General features: G+C 39.1%; 1 pseudogene; it reads right to left on the bottom strand.

Annotated features, from left to right (window-relative positions):
• Nucleotides 1–19755, bottom strand: part of LOC139440526 (PIN2/TERF1-interacting telomerase inhibitor 1 pseudogene) — a 129969-nt pseudogene extending 110214 nt beyond the window's left edge.
• Between the last annotated feature and the right edge of the window lie 1404 nt (nt 19756–21159).

Genomic DNA, 21159 nt, shown 5'->3' with positions numbered 1-21159 from the left:
AGAAAGCAGGATGTTGGGGGTTGAGTGAGAAGGGTGAAGGGATTAAGCACAGGAAAATTAAAGAAATACTCATGGAGACAGATGACAGTAGGGTGATTGCCAGAGGGAAGGGGATGGAGGGAGGTAGAAGATGGTAGAGAGAGATGAATAACAATGGAAGGAGACCTGACGTGGGGTGGTGAACACACAATACGTTGTACAGATGGTGTGTTATAGAATTGTACACCTGAAACCTATATTATTTTATTAACCAATGTATCACCCTAATAAATTCAATGAAAAAGAAATTCATGGTCTTCTTTTTCTTTTTTTTATTTCTGTCTTGAGTTAGCTCATTGAGGTGAGTGTTCAGGACTCTGCATGCTTTACAAAAGCAGAGCATGTGCTTTGGCTGAACTTGGAGAGCAAGGAAAGAGGTCCAATAATCTACTGTCATCTGGCACAGAACACTCTCTACCTCAGTGCTGGAGCAAAGTCAGATTTCCTGCTTCGTCTCCACAGAACATGCCCGTGTATACACTACCTTGTACTTTTTTTGGTTAGCTAAGCTGAGGTTGCCATCTGGGCAGATGTTGGGCAGGAAAATTGGCATACCTATGGAAGTTTTTTGAAACCCTTTTGCCTTTTATTTTAAAAGTTATTCATATGTATAGTCTTAAAAATTAGGAAATAGAGAAAAGGTTGGAAAAAGTGGTGAGATCACTCATAATGTCACCATCCAGAAATAAGCATAGTTAACATTCTAGAGTTTATTCTTCCAGACTTTTGTCTATGTGTTTATATGCAAATAGATAGGCATGTATAGATGGATATAAATACATAATATAGGTGTACATACATAGAGATGGATGCACACTGATATAGATTCTATTTAAAATGGCATAATATCTTATTGATCCTGTTTAATACCAATATTTTATTGTAATCAACATATGGGATTCTTTCTATATCATCATCTTTTGAAATGGCTGCTTAATGTTCCCTTGCGTGAATACAGCATGATTTATTTAACGAATTTGCTCACAACTCTAACTGCTATAAAAACCAAACCTCCAAATTTTAGTGACTTAACTCAGTAAGACTTTATTTGTGCCTTACATTTCTGGTTAATGGAAGGCTTTTTTTCTCCACTTGGGGACCTAAGTGGTGCTACTCCAACTCTGCTCCCCTTTAGGGTCTTTCCCTCTACTCCATGGGAACAGAGCATGACAGATCTCCCTTGGGAGCTTTTCACTGATCAGACCTAGAAATAGCATTCATCATTTCTTTTTATAGCTAAAACCTTTTCATAGCTCAAACCTTTTTACAGTGGAAGAAGGACATCAAATCTGTGACCAACAATTAGCCTTCTCTGCTACAAAACTGTTTATATTTTTTCACTAAAATCAATACCACCGTGAAAACAACTTTAATCTATTGTACTGCTTTAAACTGTCTTTTTATTAATAACATACTCTGCTTATTATATTGCTATTTTGTAATTTTGGTCATTGTGTCTTTTTACCAAGAAAAATAATTCCATTTGTTATTTTTATTTAAATTAAACATTTTCTGATATTAATTTTAGCTTATTTCTTTTGTATTATTGTATAATTATAATAAATGTGTTTATGATAATTCAAACAACAAAGCTGTATATATTACAAATTGTGTGCTTGATTCTGTGTCACTCATGTATCAAAGATAGTCAATATTGCCCTGGCTGGTGTGGCTCAGTGGACTGAGCACGGGCCTGTGAACCAGAGTCACTGGTTCGATTCCCAGGCAGGGCACATGCCTGGGTTGTGGGCCAGGTCCTCAGTAGGGGGTGTGTGAGAGGCAACCACACACTGATGTTTCATTACCTCTCTTTCTCCTTCCCTTCCCCTGTCTAAAAATAAAAAAAAAATTTTTAAAAAAGATAGTCAATATTCATAACTTGTTCTATTTCCTAGTATAATTTTCTATTTTATTAAACATATAAATCTTAAAATGGTTTGTTGTTTCTTTATTAAAATTATATTATAGCCTACTTGGTAGTCTACAGGGTCTTTTCTTTACCTAATAAAAAAATAAATGACATCTCTACTCAAAATTTCTAAGTCTAATTAATTCTTTTAAATAATGACCATCAAGAGTGTATGCTGTTTTTTCCACCTCACATCATCAAAAATATTTTGGAGGAGACTCCTAGTAATTAGTGTAAAATAATATTTCTTTGTTTTTGTTTCTGTGCTTACTTGGGAAATTAGGTCATTGGTAGGGACATGATTTAATTTTCCTCTTCTGTTATACCCTTTGGTCACTTTTCTTTTTTTTTTGTTGCTCATTTATATATCCTGGATTATATTCTTTGCTTTATACATTTTGCACATATCTCTCCCTATCTGTCATGTCTTTAATGTTGCATATTTTTGCTCATATAGGTTTTATACATTTTGATGCACTTGAAATGATAGAAAATGCCTTTATGGCTTTTGCTTTTTCATTCTTCTGAAGGGTTTTGATGTTAATATAGTTACATTTCTCAGTCTTTTAGAGTGCACTTATCTTGCATTTAATAAATATTTTCCCAAGCCTAAAGGCATGGAATTATTTTACTTTTTTATACTAGTTTTGTTTTTTTCACATTTAGTTTATTAATCTTTGCAAAATTTAAGGAAAGCCAGTTGTCCTAGTGTGATTGATTGGCTAGTCCATTCTTCTCCCATGATGTATTTTCCAATACTCATCAAGTACACAGATGAGCTTGAGAGTCTTTCTGAACATCCTATTGTGTTTCATTGATTTATTTGTTTCTCTTTGTGAATAACACCTGTTTTGGTTATTATTTGATAATTAGTAAGGTAAGGTCTGCCTCCTTATTCTTTAGAGTTTTGTCTCTTTTAGGATCCTCTCTACTTTTCATATTAATTTTTGAATTGATGTCATTGTTCCACAAAAATAACCTGTTGGGATTTCTATTAAATTATATTGAATTTAAAGACTATTTCGAAGTAGTATTGAGACTTGAAAATAGTGTGTCCTTGCCTTATTTACTTTCTTATCTTGCTAAATGCTTAGATTCGATATAGCTTTGTTTTTCCTCTGGAATTTAGGGAAAGATGTAATTGAGAGACAAATATTTGTCTTGAAACTAGACTTATAAAAATATAGAACCCACTGTCCTTCAATCATATAGTTTTTTTTTGTCACAGGATAACATATTCCATAAGAAACACTGTGCCATTGTTTGAGGTATAAAGTTGAATCACGGACAACTATGTTCTGATTGTGCTCCACCCTGCCCACTCCAAATACAGTTGGCCTCAGTGAAGCCCAGTGTCACACAGGCAACTTGAAAGTGCCTGTACCTCATGTTTTTCCAGCCCATACCTTATAACCCTGCCGTGTAAACAGAGAGATCTAGACCTGAGATTTCAAAATTCTTAACTTTTGGAGCAAAACACTGTAGCTTCACAACCTCCTTTTTATAACACAAATATACCTCTAGGGTGATTAATGTTTGATGCTTTTTCAAAATCACTGATACAAAATACCCAGAATGTCAGACAAATGAAGAGACAAAATGGGAGAAGTCTTATTGGGGAAGAGGATGAGAGATGATGTATCTACTTAGAAAAGACTAGCTTGGATGGGGTACATATGGGATGGTGGAGGAGGGGACACACAGTTTGGAGGAACAGCATGACGTGGGTTTCACTGTCCTGGTGAGGGGTGAGTGCAGAGAGTGACTTGGAAAGGAAATTTGAATAGCTGCAAAGCAAGCTTATCCCCTTTTCATATTTGTGTGTTAAGCGTAGTCTTTAGTCTGCTACAGTAGATACAGCCCTGGGCACCCAGGTGATGTCTATGTGTCCGTGGCTTTGACAAGCACAGTGAGGTGAGAGATGTGACAGGAGTCAGTTGCATGCTTTGGAGGGAAGACAGTGGAAGACGTGTTCCCAGTACACTCTCTTCACCCAGAATCGCAGAAACATACATTTCTGTGCATGTTAAGAGGTCACATACCACTTACTTAGTATTGAAACTCGAGAAATATTTAAAATGAAAAATAGGGCACTTAAGTAGGTAAAACACCAGATCCACAGCATGAATTTGAATGTGACACTGGCTGTACCACTTCTACTCTTGAAAACACATCCTGGGGGTTTTAATCTCACATATCATCAGAATCGATCCCTAACGTTGGCACTAAATCCATTTCTGACTGAGGGGAGCAGGAGGAAATGGAGCAGTTATTGTCTTTCTCCAAGGGACAGAACTTCATCCCCCTAACGTTGGGCACGCAGTGAAGCCTGCTGGGTTTTCCCGAAGCAGAATCAGCGACTAGGAGAACAGGGACTCCGAGCCCTGGCAGCCGCTCCTCGCGCTCCTTATGGCAACGTCCCCTCAGCAGGCAGTGCGGCCCCTGCATCTGTAACACGGCAGCACGTGGTGCGCTGTTATTTCCATACTTGCATCCCTGCTGCGTGTTTACTCTTCATAACCACTTACTGATATTGAAAAATCTGTCTATATAAACTGAGTTATTTAAGACATACATCAATTTTAAAACTTGTTTTAACATTTTTTGTTTCCACACACATGAGGGACGCAGCTCCATTAGGAAGATTTAATTTCATCTCTTTTTACGGGCAACAGTGAAGAAACTGTCTTTTTCTGGCTCACAGGCACATGTTTTCCTGGACAGCTTCCCTCTGGGAGAGATACAAGGTCCCCAGGAGTGTTGATGGGATGTGAACACCTGTGCACTGTCCTGGTGGGCCCCCTGCGGAGCCCTTGCTTATGTTCTGTTACTCTGTAGTCAGGGGTCCTTGAACACCTTTACCTCCTTTCCTTTCAACCCCTCACACATTCCTGAACTGTCGTTTTCATCTCTGCTTCTTCGGAAGAAACAACTTGATGCTGCCTGTCTGAACGTAAGCGATGCGCTCTGAAAGCCGCGTGCGGAAGATAAACAGGGACCGCCGCAGGGCTACACACACTGGAAATCACATTTCCCCAGCTTCTCTGTTGTTCCAGTGAATTAGATTGTAACTTACTGTGCCTTTGGCACTTTGCTCTGTCCTAGACGTCCCATCATTTTAAATTTTCATCTTCCAGGGCAATTTCACGTGACTTTGCAGACGCGAGTTAATTCAGATGAGCTGGATGTTATTAACTGATAAGAAGAGCACCACAAACCAGGACAGTTGGGGACCTGCCCAGACATCATGCTGTGCCCTGAACGCACGTGAGACAGACTCACCTTCACAGGACACTGTCAGGACATTCATGACCACCACTCCCAAATGAAAATGTGCAAACTGAAGGTCATGGATGTTATGAAACTTACCCAAGGTCACACAGCTGGAGAGTTTGGACCAGAATTTGGACACAAGGATATGACTCCGAGACTGTGCTCCTAACCTCCTGTGTACGGACTCCGGGTACAGTGACCACGTGTGTGCATCTTACAAACTGTCATGGAACCTCTCAGATTTCTAACACAGTGTGAACTGAAGTATTTAGGGAGTGAGTTGATTCTTTATTGAACAGATATTTATAATGGATGCTGTGTGCCAGGCATTTCTCCAGGAACAAACCAGACCAAGAAAGACTCTTAAGGTTACTTTCTTGTGGGTGGATGGAAAAATGATGATAAGTCCCCTGTTTACCTGTGATTTTGCTGGCACATGAGTGAATTGTTTGCAGAATCAATGAGTGATTGGAATACCGCAAATTTAGGCTGCAAGAATCGGTGCTTTAATCATTAATTTTCCTCGTCATTGGGAGAAGAACCATGTCTTATTCACGTGGACTCCCCCCCACCCCAGAGAGCACAGGGCCTTGAAATCTAGCTCTGGTGGCTCCTCAAAAATTATTTGTTGAATGATGTATTATTATGGAGTAAAAATTATATATTGTAGTTTTTCATTTTTCCAGAACAGATGGCCATTTGTTCTTGTGAGTCATATAAACTCAGTCTGATTCTTAGTAACAGACTATGTGTTTCTAAGCTGTTTTACAGCCTGCCCTGATCAGAAATGAAGAATGTCAAGGCCGGGCAATATACACAAATGCTATACTGCCAGAGGTGTCCAAATACATTTTAGTAACTCAAGTACTCTTAATTTTTTAGTGAAACAACTAACAGCAAGTATCCGTGCCCTGGTTTGGTGTTTTGGCTGTACCATTTGTAAGTAGAGGCTTTATTGTCCAGCATCTCATTCTGCATTTCTCTGGAACACTTACTCATTGGTAGTTGTCACTTTTCTCCTTACTGAGCACTAAACACTCTCTTCCAAAGGAGGAAAATAATTTTTCCATCTTTATTTCCATTTTACGTTTTAGATGTTTTAAAAGGTAATATTGTATGGTTACCTGTTCTCAGCAAACTAAAAATAAAACACTGTAACAAGCACTTGACAAATTGCATGCCAGCCAATGCTGCTGAGGGCACACGACATCAGAACGCAGACAACAAGGAGGTCGGTAGGAAGACTCCTGCCCAGAGAAAGGCAGGCTTGCTCACGTTCTCCTCAGAACAGGTGTCAGCGGGTGGGCAGGAAAGTGGACATAGTCTCGTTTTTTAGGGAAATAGACTTTTAGAGCCAGGAGAAACCTGGAGATGGGTTTTCTCCCTTCAGGGAACAGAACACTTTTCTTGGCCTTCTTGCAAACGTGGAAATTGGAGTTAAGGTAGGACTAGAATCCAGATACCCGGAAGCTAGTGGGTTTTTCTTCCAGTTAATTAATTATTCCTCACTTTTTACAATGAGCTGTTCTGGGCGTATGCAGATGAGCAGTCACAGGCCTTATCCTAAAGGAGCACATTGTCCAGGTTACATGTCCCATTTACTCTGGAGAGAGGAAATCTCAGAGCAAATACCAGAAGATGTGATGACGTGAGTGATAATGAGGGAGCAGCTAATTACTTGGGACTGAGACTAATCATCAGAGAAATACAAATCAAAACCATACTGAGACAGCACCTCACACCTGTCAGAACAGTTATTATCAAAAAAGACAAAAAATAACAAGTATTGGTAAGGATGTGGACAAAAGGCCACCCTTGTGTACTATCGATGGGATTGTAAATTAGTGCAGCCACTATGGAAGAGACGGAGATTCCCAAAACATTAAAAATAAAACTACCATATGACCCAGCAATTCTACCTGTGGGTCATTCTATTTGTACAAAGAAAATGAAAACAATAATTCAAAAAGATATATTAACTCCTATGTTCATCGAAGCATTACTTACAATGGTTGAGATATGGAAGCAACTTAGCTGTTCATGGATAGATGAGTGGATAAGGAAGGTTTGGTACATACATACAGTGGAATATTACTCAGCCATAAAAATGATGCAACAACATGGATGAACACAGAGAGTATTATGCTAAGTGAAATAAGTTGGAGAGAGCAAGACAAAGACCATACGTTTCATTTATACATGGAATCTGAAACAAACAAACAAAACAGGAACGATCTCATAGATACGTAGAAAAACCTGATGGTTGTCAGAGGGGAGGGTTGTGGGGAGTTGGACAAAAAAGGGGAAGGATTAGGAAGTACAAGCTACCAGGTATGAAATCAGTCACAGAGGTGTAATGCACAGCACAGGGAATGGAGTCAGTGACATGGGAACACTGTGTGCAGTGCCAGGCGGGCACTAGACTTACTGTGGTGATCACGCAGCAGGCAGAGACATGCTGAATCACCGTGCTGTACACCTGAAACTAACATAATATGGGGCGTTGTATGTCAACTATAAGTTTGAGAAGATAAGTGAGGTTTTATTAGAAATCTTGAGGCCATGGATTTCTGGAGTTGATTCCTTCCAAATTTGTTGCTTGTGCTTTTATTTTTTTTTTGATGTTCTGAGAAATTTTTACTATTTGTTTATTTTCCCTTTTTATTGTATTTATTGGGGTGACACTGGTTAACAAAATTATGCAGGTTCCAGGTGCACGATTCTACCACACATCATCTGTACACTGTGCTGTGTGTTCGCCACCCCAGGTCAAGCCTCCTTGTCTTAAAGTGTAATAGGTTTCATTACCATCCACATTGAATTGGCAAATCTATAATAGGATTTGGAAGTACTGCAATGTTCCCTCTCTAGGTCACTGCCTTGGATGTCACACAGCGTGCAGGTCTCCATGGTGACACCTGCGGTGTTACTTCTGACAGGTTCTCAATAGTTTGTGTGAACAGAACCATCGGACTGGTTCCAGCATTCGTGTCACAGTATTTCCTGACAAAGGTGATACTGACTGGCAGACTTGTTTGCAGCCGGAAGTAGGGGCCAGAACTAGCAGCACTGGGCCTGAATGATTCTGCTTGCTATTGGCCTGTGTGTGGAGAAAGGTGTGACAGATGCACTCACTCACTAATGGGAATGGATTCCTGCCTTACTGCTTTTCCCATATGGAATTCTTCCTCAAACTCAAAGTATTCTCATCAGGAGCAGAAAGTGGTCTTCTTTAAACAAATACCAGAGCTCTTGTTCCAGTAGCTTTCTAGAAATTCAGCACAGTGAGGTACATGGATTGGTAGGTAGGCCATCTTAGCCCACAGTGCTAAGGGGATTCACTCTTAGCAATCACACCGATGTTTGTTTGCCAATGTCTGGTCTAACTTGATTCCTGGTCCCATGTGGCTCATGTTAAATTTTCACCCTGTCTTCCCAACAGTCACATCGTGTGTTTTCTCTATGAACTTGACACTACTGGTGCCCCAAATAAAGGAGTGGCTGCCTGCCTTCCAGTTTAACATTGGTGGTTCCTTATGTTTCATTATGGTGGTAACTGCAGAAATTAAAACACGCGATTCTTGAGGCATAATGTGCTCAACAAACCTGTGCTCTTATTTCTGCCTGTCACCCAGTAAGATTAAATGATTGTAGTTCCCCCGGAGCAACCCCTACTTTTGCATCGTCTCACTTGGTTAGTGGAAGTTTCTTCCCTCCAGGTTAATGTCAGTTTCTAACCACCGCCAACTTTGATTCTTTCTGCTCCCTTGCCTACAAAGTTCCCTTCATAAAACCTCGACAATATCTTTCAGAATTATTCCTCCTTATTTAAAGGTAAGTCTCCCGTGCTGGACTGTGGGATTTAAAAGACAGATCGTTGTTTATGTGCTTCAGTGTCTCCGGATCCTAGACCAATGCCTGTGAACTAACATGTTCTCAATAAATGGCTTATTGAATGAAGACTTCCTAGTTCATCTGCTGCAGCTAGTCTCTGCTCTGATGCATCTTCATTCATACCATTACGTTAGAATTCTTCAAGCAGAGCTCAAGTCGTAAAACTCTACTGGTTAAAAGCATTCTTGACATGATTCTGCTGCTTAAAAAATTAGGTGTGGACTCCTTAGCCTAATGTTGAAAACCTCCTTAGTCTGCATGACTTCCTACATTTTTCCCAAATCACAGCTCCAGAAAACCCACAGCAAACCTCCCCTTCACTACTTGCTTTTCTACTCTGTCAGGGTCTCACTTGTGCATTGCTCACGATATTTCATTCACCTCAAATAGTTTTCCCTTTTCTTTTTCTTCAAGTCCCATCTCGATGTCTTCTACAATATAGTTATTGTCCCCTTGAAGTCCGCAGTCGTTCGACAGGCCTGTAGGTTGTTGCTAACATGATCCAGGCATTGTGGGTAGCATGGGTCAGACATAATAGAAGATAGCATTGTGCCCTAGAGGGATCTAATTCTAGTGGATAAACAGATGTACAAGCTCTAGACCACAGTGAAAAATGTGCATGCAGTACTCTAGGTTCTCGGGGGATACACACCTACCCGAGGGAAGGAGACTAGACTATGAGGAAATGCACCTGGCAGAGACTGTAATATATGGGTTGAGTTTCCAAAATTAGCTAGGAGTTAGCTAGAAAAAGAATGAAGTAAGAAGGTTGTAAGCAGACAGAGCAGGCAGCCGTGAGCTTTGGGGATTCAAGCTTGGGCGGCACAACTGAATCTGTGCACGTAATTCCCACACCAATTTGCCCACCTAGGAACTCCCACAGAATGACATCTCTTACGGACATAGTGCTTGTTGCCCTAGATTATAGTCATTAACCTGCTAATCCAATCTCCATTATTAGACAAGAAAATAATAACTAAGCCTCATTCATCTTTTTTTATCCCTTAAGAGCCTTTCAAAATGTCTTCCATCTACACAGTACATGATTATATGTGTATTATTTGTTGAATGGATGAATAATTTTGATTGAATTGCCCTGAATTCTCAGGAGAGTTTGAACTCTTAATATTTGGCTCATAACTCTCAATAGAGGCTTCCCAAAGTGCTCTGTTACTTTTAGGGTACGTACAGGAGGAAAGCAGGGAAGCTACTTAAATATAAGACAAATAAGGCTCTGATGGTCATCATGACATGTTTTCTGATGTTATCAAAGCATATCTAACATGTTAAATGATGGCATATGCTACAAAAGCAAGTCAAATTCCCTATGCCAGCCCTGCTCACACCTGTAACATTTGTAGGGCTTGTAACAAGAACTAATAAAGGCCCACATAAAATAAACCTGTATATTCAAAAGTTATAAATGACACTAAAAACTCTTAAGCAAAATGTGTTTTATGCTCCTATGGTACCTTGCTAATCACCTGGAAGGGCAGGTTCAAATTATAGGTGATCAGACTCTGTGAAATGATAAGTTAGAAGGTAGCAGCACCCTTGTTATATAGTACTATTGATGCTATTTTTAAACTCTCTCAGTGTGATTTCTGACATAGTCCTATAAAAAGGGTGTAGCCCTTACTAGTTGATTTACTTCCTTTCAGCTCAGTAGCAGTTGATTCTTCAAGTTTGAATTATCACAGAGCTCTGATTCAGTCATTAAAATAACTGATCTGAATCAAGGTGTCATCTTGCTAGTTGTTGCCCTCATCTTAACAAGCAATTAGAGTCAATTACGTAGTCATCCATTTGATTGGTCGACAACTGAGATTATCTGTAACTAAAATAATTACCTCAGCTAAGTTTTTGGTCAATCCTGCATAATCTCCTACCGAATTTTAATGATTTTTTTCTTCTGAATATAGTTAAAGTATACATGATTGAAATAGCAAGACAAAAAAAGGTAAGGAAAAGCTAATACTCTACAGTGTGCCCTAAGGGAATAAATGAGACATTTTATATCAGCATGCATGTTCTAGAAGCATAAATAAATCATGAAACGAAGCAGAGGTCGTTCAAAGGCAGGGGAAATAGACTGTTGAACAGTCAGCAATGAAGATGCAGCAAAGCCACAAGCAAAGCTATCGATTATGGAGATGCATCAGGACAAGGTTTTGAAGGGGCTAATGAAGAGCCAGAATTCCAAATGAGATCTGTGAAGCTGACATTAAATACAACTCGACTTTTATGTTACGTGACATTCATAACGATTACTATGTGTGGAAGAGCCTGGACCCAGGGAGATCTGTGGCACAAATAAAGGACTTCTCTGGCCTTCACTACTTCCCCTTCAGAAACTCTACATGTGTTCATGCCACTTTTCAAATCCCCTGCGCCCTTCTGGGAGGGCCTGGCTTCTCAGGGTAGCTTCATGTCTTAGGCTATGATTCAGAGCAGTCTTCCTCCCCTCCCCTATTTTGGGGGAACTACTTCATTATTTCTAATTGTTTTTAATGAAGAATTTTGAGCATATACAAATGCAGAAAAGCTTACATAATGTACACTTAGGTACCCATTCCTGATCCTTAAGTACCATCACCTCATGGCCAATCCTGTGCCCTCTGCACCCTATTTATTTTCCCTTTCCATCTGTCAATTCTTCCGTTTGTATAAGTAAAAGATAAACTTCAAAACATAACTACAATACCATTTTTGCACTTAAAATAAAAATAGTTTACATCATCAAATGTCTAGTGTTAAAAATTACAACTGATTTCTACACCATAATTTTAAAACATTTTGTTCCATAAAGATCTAAATAATACCTGTATATTATTATGATTGGTATGCATTTCATGCTCATTTAATCTATATATTTCCCCTTCGCCTCCCCCACCTCCCCATTTTCCCTCTCACTCAGTAATAAAATAGGTGAGTCACTACTAAGTACCAAATCCTGTAGAAAACGAATCCTTCTGAAGTGGCTTCTAGTCCTTACAAATGCGCTGCGAATTAGACATTGAATCCCTCATTTTCTGTTGCCTATTACTGCATTTCAAACATAGAGGTGTCTGACTACAGCGTTAGTGTTCTTTCCTGATAGCATGAACCTTTTCATTTCTCCTCGCAGGCACACAAATATGCCAACACCTACGTCTTTACTGCTCAATGCCTTTGCCATGCAATTTTCTCTCACAACCATTCTTTTCAGCAAAAGAGGAAGTTTATAATGCATTTCTTAAGATAAACTAATTCTTGCCAAGAGCTTTAATGAGAACTTAGGTGTGGAGTGGTACTTACCAGGCACCATTATGAATTAATTAATGACAAGTCAAGTCTAACTTACCTCATTTCATTATTTCAACAAGGCTCATTCTTCACTACAATAGCAGATGAGGGGAAGAGCACAGAAAGACAGTATATGAACCTCATTAAGAAATTTTATTAAACCGTTCACAATATGGTAGTGATAGAGAATCAGGGCTTGCATGTTAGTCAAATTATTTAAATTCAAAAGGCAAAGCCAAGTAAAACAGAAATGTTTGAGAGACCAATACTGAATATATATGCAGTGCCAAATGTTCGGCAACATTTGAGAAACTGAAAAGGGGAAAAGAACAGGGCATGCCAAAGCTTGAACATGATAGTATGAATAATATGAGACCCAGACCAAAACTTCTTATCCAGTGTGGTGTGGCTGTTGACTGTTTTTCTAATTATTTTCTCTGCATGAATGATTCTTAAGGGCTCCCTACTGTTAATAAAGTAGATGAATTGTTCCTAGCTTTTTTAGCTTGATGGGGGAGATACTTTGAGGCAGAGAGTTCTTCAAAGGACAAAGTCCTGTCATCTTGTATAAAATATAAAATTGTAATTTGAGATACAATATATTATACTGTATAACATAATATGTAAATAATAACTTATAGAGGCAGAACGGCATACTGGATAATGAAACAGAATTGTAATATATTACTTGGGTACATGTCCCCAGCTCTGCCACTTACTAGCTGTGAGATCTTGGGAAAGGTGCTTAACCATTCTGCCTGAGTATACTAAACTATGAAACACTAGGGCCTAATTCACACTGTTGTGGGAAGATCCAATAAGTTAATATAGGTAAAAATATTTAAAATAGTTCAAGTACACAGTAAGCACTGCATATATGAGTGTAGGTAATGATTCTTATTACTATCAACAAGAAATGGAATATATGGCTCTGACTGGTGTGGCTCAGTGTTTTGAGCACCAGACTGTGAAGCAAAGGGTTCCTGGTTCAATTCCCAGTCAGAGCACATGCCTGGGTTGCAGGCCGGGTCCCCAGTAGGGGGCTCATGAGAGGCAACAACACATTGATGTTTCTCTCCCTGTCTTTCTCCTCCCCTTACCCTCTCTAAAAATAAATAAATAAAATCTTTAAAAATGCCCTTATTATATGAAATATTAAAGAGACTTCTCTAAGAAAAAGAAGATGACCAAAAAAATTAACAGTAAAAACACAACTCACAACTATCAACAGCTGAACCTAAAAACAAAAACAAACTTAGTGAACAGCTAGAACAGGAACAGCATCACAGAAATGGAGATCACATGGAGAGTTATCAGTGGGGAGGGGGCAGGGGAGGAATAATGGGGGAAAAGGTACAGGGAATAAGAAGCATAAATGGTACATGCAAAACAGACAGAGGGAGCTTGTGAATAGTATGGGAAAGGGAGAAGCCAAAGAAGTTATATGTATGACCCATGGACATGAACTAAAGGTGGGGGAATGCTGGTGTGAGGAGGGTGCAAGATGGAGGGGAATAAAGGGGAAGAAAAATGGGACAACTGTAATAACATAATCAATAAAATATATTAAAATATTTAAAACAAAAAAGAAATGGTATATATGAATACTACTGTTGGGAGACAATCTCCATTGGTCTCTGATGGCAGAGAAACTTGTCCAGAACTATCTTATCTAAGATGTTTTCAGAGTGAAGGTAGAAAAATGTCTCAAAATAATAGGTGAACAGCCAAATATTCACTTTCATAAAAAAGTGAGACTTAACATTCAATTGAAGTGCAATTATTATTTTTATGTGTTGATACTCTATCAGGTAGTTGAGGTATACAGGTATACAGTGTTGAGATATAATTGATATATAACACTGTATTGGTTTAAGGTGTACAATAAAATGTATATACAGTCATACGTTGGTACTCATTGGCTTCAGAACTCGGCAAACCCTGTAGTCATAGCATTTTGATGAAAAAAATAATGTTTCAGCACTCGGCGCTTGCTTGAGACTCATCACACTTGTTAGAGCTTGTGAGAGTTCAAATGCCACCCCGCAAGAGCTAATGCTTCATCGTTTGGGACTCATCAGTTTTGGCACTTGTCACAAGTTCCAGAACAAATTAACCATGAGTACTGGGGTACCACTGTATTGTGAAACAATTATCACAGTAAGTTTGTGAATGTCTTGCTTATGTCACTCCCTTGATTTTTACACTTGAATCAATGGATTGAATAAAACAGACTATCTTCCTTAATGTGGGTGGGCCTCGTATAATCAGTTGAAGGCCTGCATAGAACAAATGCTCACTCTCTCCTGAATAAAAAGGAATTCCTTCTACTTGGCTGCATCTGAGCTGGGACATCAGTTTTTTTTTTTTCCTTTAAATTTGAAATGAAACATCAGTTCTTCTGGGTATTGAGCTTGTTGGCTTTCTGAATGAAAGTATACTGCCAACTTTTCTGGTTCTCAGGCCTTTGAAATGGGACTGGAATTATATCATTGGCTCTCCTAGACCTTCACCTTACTAACTGAAGATCACGAGACTTGTCATTCTACATAATCACGTAAGCCAATTCCTTATAATAAATCTCTTCATGTATATGTGTTTATATATACAGTTCCTGTCTAAAACTATATTATACACTTGAAGCCAATCATTTTCTTTCAGCAAAGAATATGAATTATATTTTTGAAAAACTACTGAAGTGTTACTTTCAAATAAATTTGTTTGCATTATTCTATTCTTTTAAATTCTTTTCAGCCTCTCAAAAGATAGTTTTAAAATTATAACTATGTGTGGGGAACCGTTCCAAGCATGGGTAATGTGGCTCAGCCCCCACTTGGAAAAGCCAGTGGGGAGCGAGATTGGCAGGCAGGACCCAGGTCCATGGATAGGTTCTCCAGTGGGCAATCAGGCCTGCATTGTACCTAGACTGCTATGAGACTTGCTCTTGCTAAAACTCCCTCACACTGAGGCAGCAAATGTTTACTGAGTATCTTTATCTTCCCAGAATCTGAGCTAGACCTTCCAGGTATGGAACATAACCCTTTCCACCCTTTTTCCTTTTACATTGCAAATATCCTTCTTTTATGTATTCAGCGACACCCTCTCCTTTGTCTGCGAAAGATAACCACCCAAAACAAACCTTTGCATAGTAAAGGAGGACCATCTTTGATGTAAGGGGCCTAAAAAAACAATAAAAGCCTGTCAAGGCAAGGGTCTGGACGTTCTCCTCTTGAGAGAGTGGCCACACCGTCCCTTTTCCTCCACAGGATTTCTGTAGTCCGTGTGTATTTGTATATTGCTGCCACAACAGCAGATCCTGCGAGCCGGGATCTGCGTAGACTATGTGAGGTGAGTGAGCTTAGGAAAAACTGGAAGAAAGAGAGAGGTGCTAGAAAAAAACAGTGAAGGAAAACATGGTGTAAGGTCAAGCTGAAGAAATGGGGTGTCAAACTATTCCTTGTCTGTAAGTTCACGTGTAAGATTTGGGCCTTCATTGTACTATAAGTCAAAACCTACTGAATGGATTTAGGTATTGAAATAACATGTGTCAATATGAAATGCAAAATTTTCCCCCTAGATAAGTTACTGGAAGAGGAGCAGTATGGAAGAAAAGTACCAAGGGGAGATTAATCATATGCATTCAATAGATTAATAAAAAGTTTAATTTCAGAGAAAAAGCCATAATGTATTGAATCACGCTTCTGTTGCTGCTGTTTGTCATACGCATCTGGGAAATCTTAGCTTATTTATCTATTTATTTGTATAACCTGAGAAATAATTTTCACTCAGCTACTTGAAGTATAGACACAGTGTCTGGAAGCAAATAAACCATTTTTAAAATGCTAATCTCACAGACCCAGACCTACAAAATGATAGCAAATGTCACACAGAGTGTTAATAAAGATACACAACATCCATATCAAATATCACTCAGACAAGATGAAGAGATGCGTGCTTTTTCCCATTATGTTTCCAGAGAATACAGGGAAGGATGGTCTCTCAAAAATTCTCTTTGGTTTATTTTCCAGAGGATTTTATGGAAGCAAACAAAACAAGGAAAATTACAGCTTTAGGAACTGCCAGCTAAATAGCTCTTTTGGAAAAGACTAGTGGTTTCTTTTGGATACAGTTAAGCACCAAAGCTATAATTTTCTATTTACATTCCTTTGTCATTGTATATATAAGGTATTTACCCCAATTTGCTGCCATTTGCTCTTTGTCAGAGGGAGTCTTCCTGCAGATTCACATTAACCACATTTCTTCTCCTAAAACATGTTATAAAAACGGTCCCTGTCACTTTTCTTTGACACGGGCCATTTCCTCACACAGAACCCAGTTGTCAAATGGTTGAAGGCCTGTGTGATTCAGCTCTAATGGATTGTATGAGGTGAGGGTGTTTTAAACTGCTCTAGTTTAAAATACCATAGGCCACATATCTAAAAGTGCACACATTTCAAATAGAGAAAAAACAAGTTCCACTGTTATTGTTACTGGAATATGTGCCAGTTTTTGATTTATAGGTCTTTTGGGGTGGGGGTGCTTAATTTCAGCAAAGACACATAAATCACAGGTGAGCTGGAGGGCCTGGATGTGAGCTACTGGAAGTTGGGTAGTTGAACAGCAACGTTTCACCTTTTTTCTGGGGCCAGCTCAGTTTTAACCTACTCTGCATTAATGTCTGTTCGTAGTTAAAAAAAATTAAACTTATTGCTTAAAGATTGCATCTCTTCTGAGAGTAATACTTGACTATAATGCTAACTGAAAGTAGCTATAGTATAATGCATAGTATATTGTGGCTTCCCCCCATCGCCCCCAAAAGCCTGATTATCTTATTGCGGTAATACACACTACTCGAATCCACAAGTAAAACACTCTCACTTGCCATATTATTCTTTGTCCAAAATGCTGAATATGTACATTCTATGATGTCAGCTTTGTTCACTGATGTGTCCCCAGTATTTTGAACAGTAACTGGCATATGTTAATTATTCACTATATTTACATAAGAATAAATAAGTGAGTTAAGGATGTGTATGAATTTACGCAGTGGATTCTACCCCTAAATCTGATTTATTTTGGTCTAAAGAAAGATCTGGATATCTCTCTGTCTCTCTCTTTCTCTCCCCTCTCCCTCCCTCTCTTTCTTCCTCTCTCCTTTCCTTTCTTCTTCCCTCCCTCCTTCCCTTCCTCTTTCTTGCAATCTCTTGATTTTTTAAAAAATCCTCACTCCATGATATGTTTATTGATTTGAGAGAGATAGGAAAGGGGAGAAAGAGAGAGAAAGAGAGAGACATTGATGTGTGTGTGGGGGGAAACATCAATCAGCTGTGTCTTCTACACACCCCAACCAGGGATCTAACCTGCAAACTTTTGGTGTACGGGACATTGCTCCAACCAACTGAGCCACATGAACAGAGCTCTCTTGGTGATTTTCATGTGTACTCACTTAAGAATCCATGAGACTTCCAAATGGAAGAAGGAATTGATCCATACTGGCAAATAAAGTCCAATGATGAGAAGCTATAAGGAGACTGATTTGATCTCAAGAAAAGCTTTCGAACACTTTAAAGCAATTAAAATGTAGAGTTGCTTACTTCTAGAAACAGTGACTTTCCTACCACTAGAGGTGTTTGAGAAGGAGAAATGCAAGTGCCAGCATGAGTGGATCCAAGCTACAAGAAAGACTCAAAATGGTTCACTGTGAACATTTAAAGATAGTTTAAATATAAATGAAAAATGTAGAGAAGGCCACAGGAAAAGGGTTTTCTTATATAATGTTTCATTTAAATGTACTCACCATGTACATCTTTATCCTAAAGCAACTTCTAGTTGCTTTTAAGTACTGACTAGTGACTCTTTAAAGTCAGGACAACCAAGAAAACATGTAGAGTGGTGTCATTTTGAAATGTGTGTGTGTGTGTGTATTCATTGGTAATGAAAATAATTTGAAATTTTAAGCATTAGATTTGAAAGTTTAGTGCTTAACATATGGTTCGATTATATAATAGCACCACATATAGCAAATTTCATGAATACTTATAAGAGTTTTCAATTCATATATTCATATTAACACCTTATAGAACTACTCCAATAAAGGCTTACTAACTTTTCATTTAATTTTGCTTTTTTGTATCTCTTCTTTAGAAATTGCCTTCAGAATCACTACTACCAGTTTGTGGACATGCTCTTTTGGACAAAACTAACAATAATAAAAACAACAGCAAACAGTATAATTTGAAAGACTCAGCCACTTTTTCACTGGCTGTAACTCAAAATATTGTGTTTATATTTCTAAATATAAAACTCACCCTCTCCCAAAATATGAACAGTGTTTCACCATTCAGGAAACTCTAATGAGGGAACACAAACACAAGTTCAAAGCAAGATTTCTTCAATGTTTTAACTGCTGGAAAATGTCTATCATCACATGATGATTCTGTGGATGGAAAACACTTACTTCCCTGTGAAATATCGTATATGCTTATAGAAACTAGTCGTTCATATATTTTATAGTCATGTATTATGCATTTAGGGGAGGGGTTATTTAGTTATCGTGGTATTTTATTGACTTCTGACCTTTATAACACTGAGATAATAAATTTGAGATAAAAACTTTAAGGCACTAAAGATTTTGGTAATTTGGGAGAAACCAGAAGTAACAAACAAGGGAGCTTCGATAAGGCTAGCAGCTGATTTCTCAACAGATAGACTTCAGGCCAGGAAAGAATGACAAAAAAAATTCCAAGTAATGAAAAGCGGAAGATGGTGGCGAAGTAGGTGGGAGCGGAGCCTAGTTCTCCCTGTGCCCAGCTGGAACACCTAGCCGATCTTCTGAGGAACAGAGTGAACAGCCAATGGAATCCCAGCTTTTATGAAGTTTGGAGGCCAAAAAGTATAGAGGACATTAAAAAACAGATGGTAATGAGATTGCACTGGGATGGTAAGGTCCCTGGGATCTGCGCAGGGACCTAGGCCGCTGTGGCCCTCGCCTGGCGCCTGCCACAGGATACAGGGAGGAGAGTTAGATCACCAGCTCCCTCCCCTAACAGAGCAGGGAGGGCAGCCTGGCACCAGAGGGGACTTGGATGCTGGAAGTCGCTAGGGGAATAAAGAAGAAGTGGGAGACACACACAGGAAGTATACATCCGCTGGTACTGTGGACGCCGGGTGCTGGGCGACACCTGGAGAAGGGAGGAGTTGGGTCCTGTAGGACCCTGACTCGGATAGTCTCTGGACTGGTTAGAAAGTCGGGATGTATGAAAAGCCGTGTGCTTGTTAAGAATGGTGGGCAGCTGATTTGTAATGAGCTCTTGAACGGTGGCTGGCTTGCCCCAAGGCTGATTTGAGCTGCGCATGCCCAGAGACTGAGTGCCTAAGTTGGAACCATGCACCAGAGGTTGACTCGCACTGCGTGCTGAGAGAATGAGTGGCTGATTTGAGCCTGGCAGCTTGTGGAAGACCTAGGCCGGAACCTGGGCAACTGTGAGTATTGCGACCCAGACCTGGCCCCCATCCTTGCAAAACCATAGGAAGGGAGAAAAGTGAAGCCCAACCCCCCTCTTCCTGTGGAATTCAGGAAGACCAGCAGAACTCGCTGAACGGGTTTAAAGTCAGCAGGAGGCTTATTTTGTTTTCCTCTCTCTTTTTTTTTTTTTTTCATTTTTTTTCTTCCCCTAAGTGAGACAATAAGATGTGGAGTTAGGAAAGGTCCACAGACATATACAAAGGGGGAGCACAAGGCTAACCCCACAAATTGAGAAACTGAGACAAATGTCACTTTGCTATTCCATAGAACTGGCATTTTATTGTTTATGTGTATTATTATTATTTTTTCATTATATTTACTACTTTTATTTTATTAGTATTTTTATTTCTCTTCCTCATGTTTAGTGTTCCTTGTTTTATTTCTCTGTTTAATTGCATTGTTTGACTGCTTTTCCTTATTCTCTCTTTAATGTATTTTAATTTTCCTTCTTTCACTTCACTCATGTTCCAATAACACACTACTCTTGATCAGGTACTTTCTATTCTGGTTATCCAAATCATATATTTCTTGTGATATTATTGTTTTTCCAGTACTATTGTAAATAATTGTTGTTCCATACAATTGTACATACTACACAGCAACCCTCCCAGATCTTAGTCCACTTCACTTTATTCCTGAGCATTATTATTGTTGTGGTTAACTCTATTCTCTCACAGACTACACCTACCTTCTATCCTTTACTCTCACTATATCTCATCACCTAACCTTGCACAAGTGCTTTGTTTTCTGGATTCAGCTCACAGTCCTCCTCCCCTCTAACAAGAGTCTTATCTCTCTTTCACCTTTTATAAAAAAAAGTGGCTAGTTGGGTGAAATAGCACAGTTAACCCTATATTTACCCAAAGAATCTATTATCTCTTCTCTACTTGCTGGTACATTAAATCCCATAAAATACTCTCCCACTGTCTTAACCCATTTTGCCTACCCCCTGCCACTGATCACATACAAGAATAGGTGGGAGCTGTGAACATCAGTATAACTACTAGAAGAGAGAAACCACCAACAAAGGAACCACCAAAAGGTAAAAACCCAAGTACAACAAGATATCCACAAAAACAGAAGAAAAGGCAAACCTAGAATGTCCAGACTAGGAGATCAAAGAGACCACACCACTGAACCCCATAGAATTCCTACCATAAAAGTCCACCATAGAAAGACAGCTAGCAAAGTGAATCATCAGGAATTGCAGAAACAAACAGAAAGAGTCACTTAA

This window comes from Desmodus rotundus, chromosome X (assembly GCF_022682495.2).
Source record: "Desmodus rotundus isolate HL8 chromosome X, HLdesRot8A.1, whole genome shotgun sequence".
NCBI classification, from domain to species: domain Eukaryota; kingdom Metazoa; phylum Chordata; class Mammalia; order Chiroptera; family Phyllostomidae; genus Desmodus; species Desmodus rotundus.
This window is presented reverse-complemented; position numbering and strand designations above follow the sequence as displayed.